Source organism: Trachymyrmex septentrionalis, unplaced genomic scaffold, assembly GCF_001594115.1.
Source record: "Trachymyrmex septentrionalis isolate Tsep2-gDNA-1 unplaced genomic scaffold, Tsep1.0 scaffold37, whole genome shotgun sequence".
Lineage (NCBI taxonomy): Eukaryota > Metazoa > Arthropoda > Insecta > Hymenoptera > Formicidae > Trachymyrmex > Trachymyrmex septentrionalis.
The window spans coordinates 1,091,291-1,102,820 of NW_017305536.1; the positions used below are offsets into that span (position 1 = coordinate 1,091,291).

Below are 11,530 nucleotides of genomic sequence, written 5' to 3' on the forward strand. Positions count from 1 at the left end.
ATGTTATCTCATCTCTAATTTGACAGCATCTATTATTAATTAACTATACAGGCTAATATATAAACACAAACAAGAGAAGAAAGCTATTTTCGGTCAAAGCGAATCTTGGTGCTCAGTAATATTCATATGTAAATATACAAGTACAATTATCAATTCTATAGACTGTGCGCCGAATTGGTTTGTTGAACTTGAAACACAGTCATGGAACTGAAATAATAATCTCATAAATAAATTAATTGATTCATTGATTTAATAACAATGCTACTAGCATCTAACCGACAAATCGAATCGGCGCATAGTCTACAGAACTGATAATTGTACTTGTATATAAATATATTCACATATGACTATTACTAAGTACCAAAAAAATAAACTTACATACAAACATTTTATTAAATTCTATTCATATGCATTAAAAATTACAGACTTTCCTTTTTTTAACGCAATTTTTGTTTTTTTAAATTGAATACATTCGAACAGCTAATTTTAATTTGTTTTGACATCTTCCCGTGGTACAATCTGTATACATAATATATTTAAATCAAGACTTTAAAAATATTTTTCTAAATTAATTATTTTTAATTATTTTTGGATTCACTCAAATATTCATAACAATGTGTTTTCTTAACAATAATTCTTCAGATCCAGTAACAACTATTAGATGTAAAAAATTGTTTAAAAAATACATTTTGTTGTAGATATTTTAATAAGTAATTTCAAAAATATCAATTTTTTAAAAATATTTTCAAACTTTTAGCCTAGAATGTACATACTATATTCTATGAAATACAAACATATTCACATTTTCTGCAACAATATTTCCAATACATAAATATATTAGAGCGTATTGTTAATATGTAAATGGAAAGCGCTGAAGGATCTGCAAACAATTGTTTACTCGATGTATTAGCCTGTTAATTGTATAAACAAATATAGTCAAAATTAGAGGCAAAATAACATATAGAGGCGCACATTGTGATTCGGCTCGTACGCCGTGTGGCTTGTATATTCCCAGTATCGATTCCACGTATTCCAGTCATTAGCCAGTAATTGTAGTTGTAAGCACGAGAGAAACACAAGTGGAACAAAATAGCAGCAGGCTACGGAGAAAACTAAAACGCAGTTTATTGAGAAAACTCTTGAAGGAAAATATGTCAAAGCCAGAAATTAAGCGCGTACTGATTTATCGCTCGATTAGATCGATCGCGTAGAACCCTTTTATTTCTCGCTGAATGTATTTTACGTGATATAAATATTAAACCAATAACTTTTGCATTTAATTGATGTTTATAATTCTTTAATAAATCATAACAAACTTATATTGTTGCAATTAATATGGTAATTCTCCCTTCAGGCAGAATCCTGTTTAAAATTCAATTCAAAATCTAAGTTTAGGATTCGTAGAATTTACACAATGAATTCCATATCTGACACATTTACGAATATGACAAGCTGCATAATTAGAATCAAGATACGATGCACTGTTTATTTTAATTTGGAGTAACTAGATTACCACAGAGAATTATAATTATACTAGATCACTTTTATTTTATAATACAATATTGAGAATATTATATTATTTGCGTATATTTCTCGTTGCTGTCATCTCAAGTGAATCAATCATTTTAATGATCATAGAATAAATCATAAAATGATAAAATATCGAATGTAACTTGTATTCTGTTCTATCTGAATATTTCGATGAGAAAACTCTCGTTAAAAATTATATTTTATACTGAATGTTTTGTTGGAAGAGAAAACTCTCGTTAAAAATTACATTTTATATTGTTCTCCTCGGATTATTTATGTGTTATGTCGGTTCTTTTGAAAAATCTACATAATCCTTCAAACGCACGTTTAAAGCGTGGCTTAAAATTCAAGAATTATACATTCATGTTATATGTCAATATGTTCACAATACTATTCAATTGAGTTTCCAATATTTAATCTGTAGTTGCATTGTTTACGCAATATAATATCACTTATGCTTTTGTACATATAGTATTTAGTGTCGCATGAAATTATTCTGAAAATATTCGATCGACGATGACAAGTTTATACATTGAATAAAAGCGTTCAAATACTTTTCTCAGCTACATACAAAGTCTATCGCATTAAATAATACCACAAATTTTAAATATTCTTCAAATAAATTAAAATCGCATTCATATACATAGAGAATTAGAGAAGAATGGGGTAAATCGAACCTATTTGCAGTTTTTACTCTCTATAAGGCGTAAATAAAGTCTGATCATAAAATCGAAGATGCCGTTGAAAAGATCATTTAATTCCCTTTATTTTTGCTCTAAACTATTTTGACGTATTTCTCACCTGTGTTGAACTATAATGGAAAATGTAAAAACTTTTTTTGAAACTAATAGTTTCAAATCGGACTATCTCCTGATCCAAATACCTGGACACTCCTATTTTTATGGACTTTTAGATAGAATTTTACAATATTTTAATGTATTTTTGTTAGTATTGAGTAAAAACGAGCAATTTGACAGCCAAATATAAAAATTTTATTCAGAAAAAAAATTACTGACAGTTTATATTATTAGAATTGAAATCAATAAAATTTAATCTGAGTCTGATGACTCATGATATTTTACTGATTTAATTGCTTGGACTAAATCTGATCGGCCGATTACAACCAGGTCTATAAGTTATCTACTATAGGTCCGATTTAAATACCCAAAAAAAGAGGTCCGATTTGGACACAGGTTCTTTTAAACTTTGGAATAAATTTTACAATAAACCGCAAGAGTGATCACAAAACAGCTTGATATTTTTGAATTTTACCCTCTTTAATTATCTTAAATCAATTTTCAAATTTTTAACATCTTTTAAATAATGTTTTATAAGGATTTTCTTTTTTAAAAAAATTTTCACATGATACGTGATGGCTGAAAATACATATTTACGTCTACTCTATGAATGTGTGTGTGTGTGTGTGTGTGTGTGTGTGTGTTATGACAAAGAATGACTGTCAAACTGTTATTACATATTCGTATATAAGTATCTTATAAGAACTTTACATTATAAATAGCATGCAAATCTGCTTAACCGTATTCATCATTTAAATTAAAAAGGTCCTATTTGGAACACGGTCCGATTTAGGATATTCTCCTCTAAAATTGCATAAACGTAAAACATGTATTTTTGTATTCTTTTTTATCTCAGTCTTATTTTTTATTAATTTTATTTAATAATTTTATATTTACAAAATATTTAAAAATATTTTATAAGTTTGAATATTATTAAATTATTTATAAAATATATTAGTATATCAATTTCCCAAATTATACAAATAAATGTCTTATACTCGTATAGATCGAAAAAAGTAAATAATAGAAAGTTCTAGAATACTTATAGATATAAATTGAGAGTCAATCGTCTTCATTTCACTTAATAAAAAGTAAACCATATAAAAAGTTTAGGATATTGATTCGTCCAGATATAAATTTCTCAGAGGTAGCATTACTTTCATCAAGACTTATTACGCTGGTAATATTATACTATCACTAAACATCATCGTTTACATTAGTATTATAAAGCGACAGGAAGACCAGAAGTCTAGCAACATTTGTTGAAGAAGGAAAGCGAATCGAGGAATCTATTGTGTTCGGTCCCTATTATTCGATATACCAGAATCAATCGAATTGTATCCGATCAGTGGAAACTGGATTCTCCAAACGTTTTCTAATTGAATTCAAACCAGTAACACTCCTCTCACTCATATTTCGCTATTAAATTGTTCCTTTTCAGAGTCTACTCCATAATAATTAACTTAATTAATATCTTAATTAATATTCTTTTGCACAAGGATAATTATCGTATTCAATCAATAAGTTTTTATTTAATGAAATTTGGCGCGATTCATATCATTCTAAAAGAGTTAAAAATGATAGTAAATGAAAATTATTGCCTATTATTTTCAAATTCAGAATACAAAGTAATACCAATATCGAAAATAATACCAATTATCGAATCAAATGATTCAATTAACGACAGTGTATCAATTGTTTGTTAATTTAAAATACATTAAACAAAATATATTTCACAACATATATTGTAATATTTATTTTACAAAAGGCATTAGTATAATTACTAGCGGTAACTAACACAAGATAGGTTTGTTTTCTCGATTTTTCGAAGATTAATTAATATTACATCTCTCTTCCTATGAGTACATCTTGTGATGAGAAGAATTTGAATAGATACGTTTATCCCGAAAGAGCGCAAACGTACTCGGTATAGTTAATAAGTTATTATAATTATAAGTATCTATTTATAATAGTTATTAAATACCTAAGTTAATATTTATTTTAATTTTTATTTTCTAATTAAGTTATTAATATTTATAGATTTTTATTCTCTCTGTCTTGCTTGTTACTTATAATCTTTAATTTTAATGCTAGTGTATTTGATTAGGACCAATTTTGTATAGAAGTGTGTCATCAGAATAGCGAGATGATATTATATATTAACTCTAAGGGGAGTCAATAAACATATCAATCAATCTCTCTGACAAAGTGTGATTATTGATACGTGTTTCAATCCACATCCCAAAATACGAAACTTCATTCATATCTCATTTGATACGCTGTTGAAACATGGTTAAAATAACGATTGTAATACTATATATATAATATAGTAATACTATAAATACAGACTTAAAAATAATATAAATGCCCAGTGTCTTTTCAATTATTTATGTCGATGTAATTCAATCTTGCTGAAGAATGGACCGTCACTCTCCGAAATATTACGGTTATGAGCAGCCTCGTGGAGTTAGTTTTAATGAATCTAATTACATCTTCGTACCTCTTGGCGGAACAGCGCGGAAAGGAATGAATCGCCTGAGGATCTTTCGGTTTTACCTGCAGCTTTATCACGGAAATAAAAACTAAATTTAATGTCGTATTCTGAGGACAATGCCGCAGATAAAGTTTATTTGCAACGTTTCTTTACGAACTATGTAGTGTAAAACTGTGTAAGCTTCTCTAACAGTGAAAAAGTTAGTAAATTATCTTTTAATTATACCTTAATTATAATCGTAACAAGATTATGTGCTTATGCAAATATTAATCCATTAACGCTTGATCCCTTCTTATCGTTTAATATAATTAATATAATGTAGGAATATATATCTCGACTTCATGTTTTTCGTCTTTATAGAAGTATTTAGGAATAATGAGAAGTTAAGCGATTTTTCATCGATTGCAGAATAGCACATCGTAACGCGTCTCATCGTAGATTTCCAGTTCACAAACCGGAGCAATACGTTCACTCAACTGATCGATCTGAAGTAATGCAAGCGTGAAATCCATTAGCTAGTAAGATGTGTATATGTATCAAAAGTTAAGCGATCGGAAGCGCTTACGGGGCAATGTGCGCATACAAGATACTGGCATAACTTTATTGCAAGACGAGCTCTACATTAGCGCCACAGTAATATTCGAGTTAACGAGATTCAAGAACGGGCAAAGTGCTCGTAAACGTAAGACGTAAGACGTTCAATGTGATAGGAAAAGAGCCATTGATATGAATCACGTGCATCGGTAACTACGGATAGAGACTCACGAGCACGATACATATTATAGCATTACAGCCTGTGATGTTTCCATAGGAATGTACATGTGTACGAATCGATGGAAGATCGAAATACGTGCGATATATTGATATTTGTACATTTGGAATTTTTATACTTCTACCGTTTGTCGACGATACGTGGAATACCCACCCCATAAAGTAGTCTGTACACTAAAGCGAAAAATCCACAAACATATTTCCGCGGGATCGGTCCGGCTCTCCTATTAAAAAGAAAATTCGTTCATGCTAACCGGATCGCAATATACCTGAATGCCAAATGGCAATTCGTTATATCCCTCCATCACCCATGTTGTATGTACATAAACGTTACCGTATCAACCATTACGAGAACGCTTTACATGTCATACATGAAAAATAGTTTGTAGCTTGCAGTTTTAATCGTAACTCAATAAACGTGACGTGGCTTTTTCATAAAGATAAACTTTGACAACACTAATTTGACATGAAATAATCGCACAATGCAAACTCGAGCAATCTCATCCATGAATCGAGTCGAGCAAAATAATTTTTATCACAGATACAATACATGCTTTTGTCGAATAGAATAAAACTGGAAAAATTCTGAACGTTACGCGACATATACGAGTTATCATCTGCGTGAATTTCGAATATCCGTGAGCGTGGTATTTCTCGGGATTTCATACGGAATTTTGTCGAGACGGAAGGTTATACCGGTGGGAAAAAGAATGGCGTCGCTTCTCGTAAAACGAGGCGGTATGGTTCAAGCGCGGGTTGTGCCTCGGAAGCCTTGTCTCCGCGAAAGTTCGTCCCTTAGTTAGGTTGCTGCTGTCAGAAAGTTGGCCCTTTCAAAAGACATCTTTGGAGCGCAAGAAAATAATTCTACCGAGACGGGAGTGGTGCTCGAACAAGCGTTGTAACTCCAACGGGAGGAGGTTGACACTCTATTACGCTCCGCCGCCGCCATCGGTCGCTCTGCGGGAAGTACATGGTGCAAGTGCATACGCTTGTATCGGATATATCTACCCTCGTACAATCGCAATCCGTAGTATTCGTACAGGTCGATGCGAGGTACACCATTCTAACCGTGGCGGAACAGCAATTAGCCTAAATGCCCGCCGAACGGTAAATAAAAAATGGAGTAACCGCGAAGTGTCACCGCCAACTGCCGTTTAGCCGGGAATTCACTAGAAATATCCTTGAAACGCGATTTGGAATATGGTTTGGACAACGCTACTCACAATTGGAGAATGTTACAGTCAGTTTCTTGGAGTCTTCGTAGGTAAAATCATAGAACCAACATGATATACGCTGTATATATATAACGAATGAAATATTATGAAATACAGAATTCCATTATCTTTTACGTAACGAACGAAATATCTTGTGAAATTAAAGCAGAAAAAGACATCCTTCTCTGAATAAAAGCGGAAAAAGATCTCTTATATAAAGTCACGTTTCGGACCACTTTGAGTTCTCTTTAATGGCTACAATAGTAATTGGCATTTCTTCTATTGTGAGTTTTTTTACTGATTCACAATCCTTCACGTCCCTATAACTGTCGAATTTTTAAACAATGCAGCAAATACCATAATAATAACATTATCACAGTTAATTCTATTATTGTTCTCTAATATAATTTTGTGTAAATATATTATACGTAATAGAAAATCGTAATAGAAAATCGTTATAATTTAATTATTGAAAGTATAAAGACTAATATAAAAAATATTCTAAAAAATATTATAGTAGGAGAGGAGTCTGTCCTACTTGTTGCTGACTACATTCCCGCGATAGAGAGCCCACAGTGTAGGTTTTTCCGTGGATTTAACAAATATAAGAACACATATCTCTGACAGAAGAGTACAATTCCATCGAGACGTTATTTCCGTATTCTCAGCGAACTACGTTACTCGCACGTCTCGTTCTCTTTATCTCGTGTATGTATATATGAAAATATGCTATAATCTGCAGCAGCTCAAAAGATCTGACGATATGTAATTTGACTCATTAAAGAATATAACTTAATACATGTTCTCGAAATAAAGTTGACAAGCTTATTATGCAATCTGCTTTAAAGACGATCTGTTTTTCTCGGAACGAAACTTTCGAAACACAATTGCATTTACATGCATTCTTGTGTCGTGTTAGTATATCTGCAAGAAATACAGAAACACAGGGAAGAAATGAATACGAACATCGACATACAGTACTGGAGCGTGCAACAAAATTTCTTTAATCTTTCATGTGATAGATCTAAAAGGAGATAAGTTAATATATAAATACTCTTTCTATTATTGTGTCCTCGTGCCTGTTCGAACATTCGCGATCCGCATGCCCAAATATGGTAATATAAGGAGGGTTGCGAATGGAAAATTCCCGCGAGCTGATGGGTTTTTTCCGTAATCACGGCGATTGCCCCCCCCCCCTCTCCGCGGCTCGTGATCGTCGTCCTGCGCCCTCCCGCGAAGGAGGAGCGGGCCCCGTGATCCTCTTATTATTTTCTATTACGTATATTTACACAAAATTATGTTAGAGAACAACAATAGAATTAACTGCGATGTTAAGATTTGCTGCATTGTTTAAAAATTCGACAGTTATAGAGACGTGAAGGGTTGTGAATCAGTAAAAAAAATCACAATAGAAGAAATGCCAATTACTATTGTAATCATTAAAGAGAAGTCAAAGTGGACCGAAACGTGACTTTATATTAGTCAAATTTTGTTAAAATTAGTGAATATATGTATTTTATGTAAAAATAACACTAAATTTCTCTCTCTCTCTCTCTCTCTCTCTCTCTCTCTCTCACCTCACATGTAAATAAAATTAATTAAACATCTCATGAATTTACATGAGTCGCTACTACCCACATGTCTTCTCTTTTTACGTTTGTCAAAATGGACTGGATGCTATGCTCTGTCCAGTATTATATGTCAATGAGTACGAAAATAATTATCGGCATCACATAAGACAAGGTTAAAAATCTATTTCTTTCATTTGAAATCGATTCCGCGGTGTAAGAGACAAGATTAGTGAAAGATTTAAGGTCAATCGATTACTTGGCAAAGGAGAGATATGTATGTTTTATCGGATATATCCACATCTTTAAAGAAGAATCACGACGCGGATGACAAGAAAGAGATTGCTGCTAAAATAGGACAATTTCACCTAACGAAGTTTCGCTTTTATTTCAATGGAAAAGAAAACTATTGAATACTTCATAATTTTCAAATGGATAAAAGATGAGAGAATACTTAATAGAACGTAAGGATTTTGCTACAATGCATAAATGTCTGATGATGCATGTATGTCGGAAAAGTTATCTCACTAAATATGAATTCAAATGGTTGAACGGAAAATGGACGGATTTACATACAAACCACTTCCCCAATGATGCAGTTTAAATATAAAATGCAAAGCTTCCTCTAGTAGAGTAACTTTTAGGTATAGGTATAAAGTACGTATTAATAATACATTTGCTAACGTTCTTTAACAAGTCTAGGACAGAATAGATATCGTTTCTTGTTTCAAATATAAAGGGTTAACGACATTTCTAATAATCATCTCGGTTTATAAAAAATGATGAAAAGAGAAGAGCTAAAAAAAATTATTTGTGAGAATATACATAGTATTCACGCGCAAGACAATTCTACCGCAGAGGCTTTAGGAATTAAATCAGCGTCCATCAACGCCACGTCGATATGAAAGAATAACGATATGACATGCCTGTGGCGTGAGCGGAGACCGGTCGTAAAATCATTTTTACTTTTCTTTTACGAATGAACTTTGTGAAATGCATTGCTTTCTGTCATCGGTGACGCAGTGAAAATTAATGGTAAATACGCTGTGGACACAAGAGTTTTACGTGCAGTGTAACTATTTTTGTCGATGAACTATTTTGATACCATAGTAACGTAGTTACGACTAGTAGTATTGAAAACTAATACATTTGTGTTGCACACAACAGAATTTAATTAAAATTTTTGTGGAAAAAAAATATTAAAAATCAGAATTGAATGTGATTTCAGATTTTATTTTTTAAATAAAAAAAAGATAAGAGATGGATTCGATAAAAGATAGTAAATAACAAAAAAATTTACAATTTTCTACTTTGAAATATTTATTTTAAAAATATTCTGGAGTAAACAGATTTTAATCTTTTTATTTTTTTAACCTTTTTATCATTGTAGCTATATATGGCTACATATTATGAAAAATAGAGCACATTACTAGATTCTCATATCTATAAATATACATTAGTTATATATAATAAATAAATAAATAAATATATATATATATATATAGTCTTACATAATATTTTATTGTCGTCATACTGTATGGCAAAATAGTGTTATCTATACAAGTGTAAATATTTTAAAATAAAATGACATATTTATTATTCCCCAAGGATTAACTAGGCCACCTGATTTTAGTATGTAAACGATTTATCTGAGATATTTTTACACCTTAATTAAAATCACTAGAGGAGAAGGTGGTCGTGTAAATATTTTACACTTGTATAAATAACATGTATTTTGCCATATAATATAACGACAATACAGTCATCGGACTGCAGTAATAAAAAACACGGACATCTTAGATGACAAATTATTAGATTTTATCTTTTAACAAAGTCTCCTATGACTTCAATACATTTCATATCTTTGATACAAAGACTTGTTAATGTCCAAAACTTTTTTGAAAATCCATGGTTGGAATGCTATTCAGAGCACTCATCACGTTCCTCTGATGTCTCGAAAATGTTTATCTTTCTGGATGTTTTTGATTTTTGGAAACAGCATAAAATTCGAAAAAGCGAAATCTGATAAGATGGGTGGCTAATTGTTTAAAAACTCCTTTCTTGATAAAAATCGACGATTTCCTTGCACGTAGAGACATGATCATGCAACTTTTTTGGATAAGAAAAGATTTGTTGAGATTAGTTACTTACCTTGTTTACTGAAACTGCTTTTTTTGAATTTTATGCTGTTTTCAAAGCTCCAAAACATCACGAAAGATAAACATTTTCAAGACATTTAAAAGAATGTGATGAGTACTCTAAACAGCATTTCAATTACGAACCTTAAAAGACATTTTTAAACTTGTATCAAAAATATATGAAATCTTGATGTCATGGAGGATTACTTTGAAAAATAAAATACGACATTTTATTGTCAACAAGATGTCTAAGTTTTTTTATTGCTACCGTTCGGGAACTATTATTATCAGAACATATATTTAAAAACTTCCAGTAACTTACAATATTACTGTCTTTCATACGACGTATGTAACGATAAAAGTAATTATCATAAATACAAAAGAAAAATAACAATTTCTTTGACATATTTTAGATAGATTTATCAAAGAATTAAAAAAAGTTTTTTTTTATAAAGAGAAGAATGGGATAATTAAATACTTAAGAGAAAAGTTACATAAAGCTGATCATTATTTATCAATTATAAAAGTCTATTCAAAAGATACTTCAGGTCTTGAATTTAGTTTACAATAATGAATATTTATACATATCAATGTGAATTATAATTTTAAACAAAAATAAAATTTTTGCCGAATAAAAACTTTTATAATTGATTGAAAAACTTAAATAATTGTGGATTTTATTTAATATTTTCCTTAAGTATTTGCAATTTCCCTGTTCTCCCCTACATCATTGAAAAAATATAATGATATTTAGCTTAAACGGCGCGTGCGTTCCGTAATAATGTATTATAATGGCATTATAAGCGAATATCGGATCACTGGATGCGACAAGTAAGTGATTAGTATTATTCTAATATATTGTAATATTACGTTCGCATTTAAGCCATATTCAGCTAATTCTCCCACTCTGCCCTGTGATAGCTTTGCAATACGAATTATTATCCATAGTATAACAAAAATAACAAAAAAAATCTTCATAATTCTTTAAATGTTAAAATTTTTTACAAATTATACTTAT

General features: G+C 30.8%; 1 protein-coding gene across 1 annotated transcript in view; it reads right to left on the minus strand.

The window, feature by feature from the left end:
• Positions 1 to 11,530, minus strand: part of LOC108750778 (neurobeachin-like) — a 215,533-nt gene that overhangs the window by 140,974 nt on the left and 63,029 nt on the right. The gene's annotated exons all lie outside the window — the stretch shown is intronic.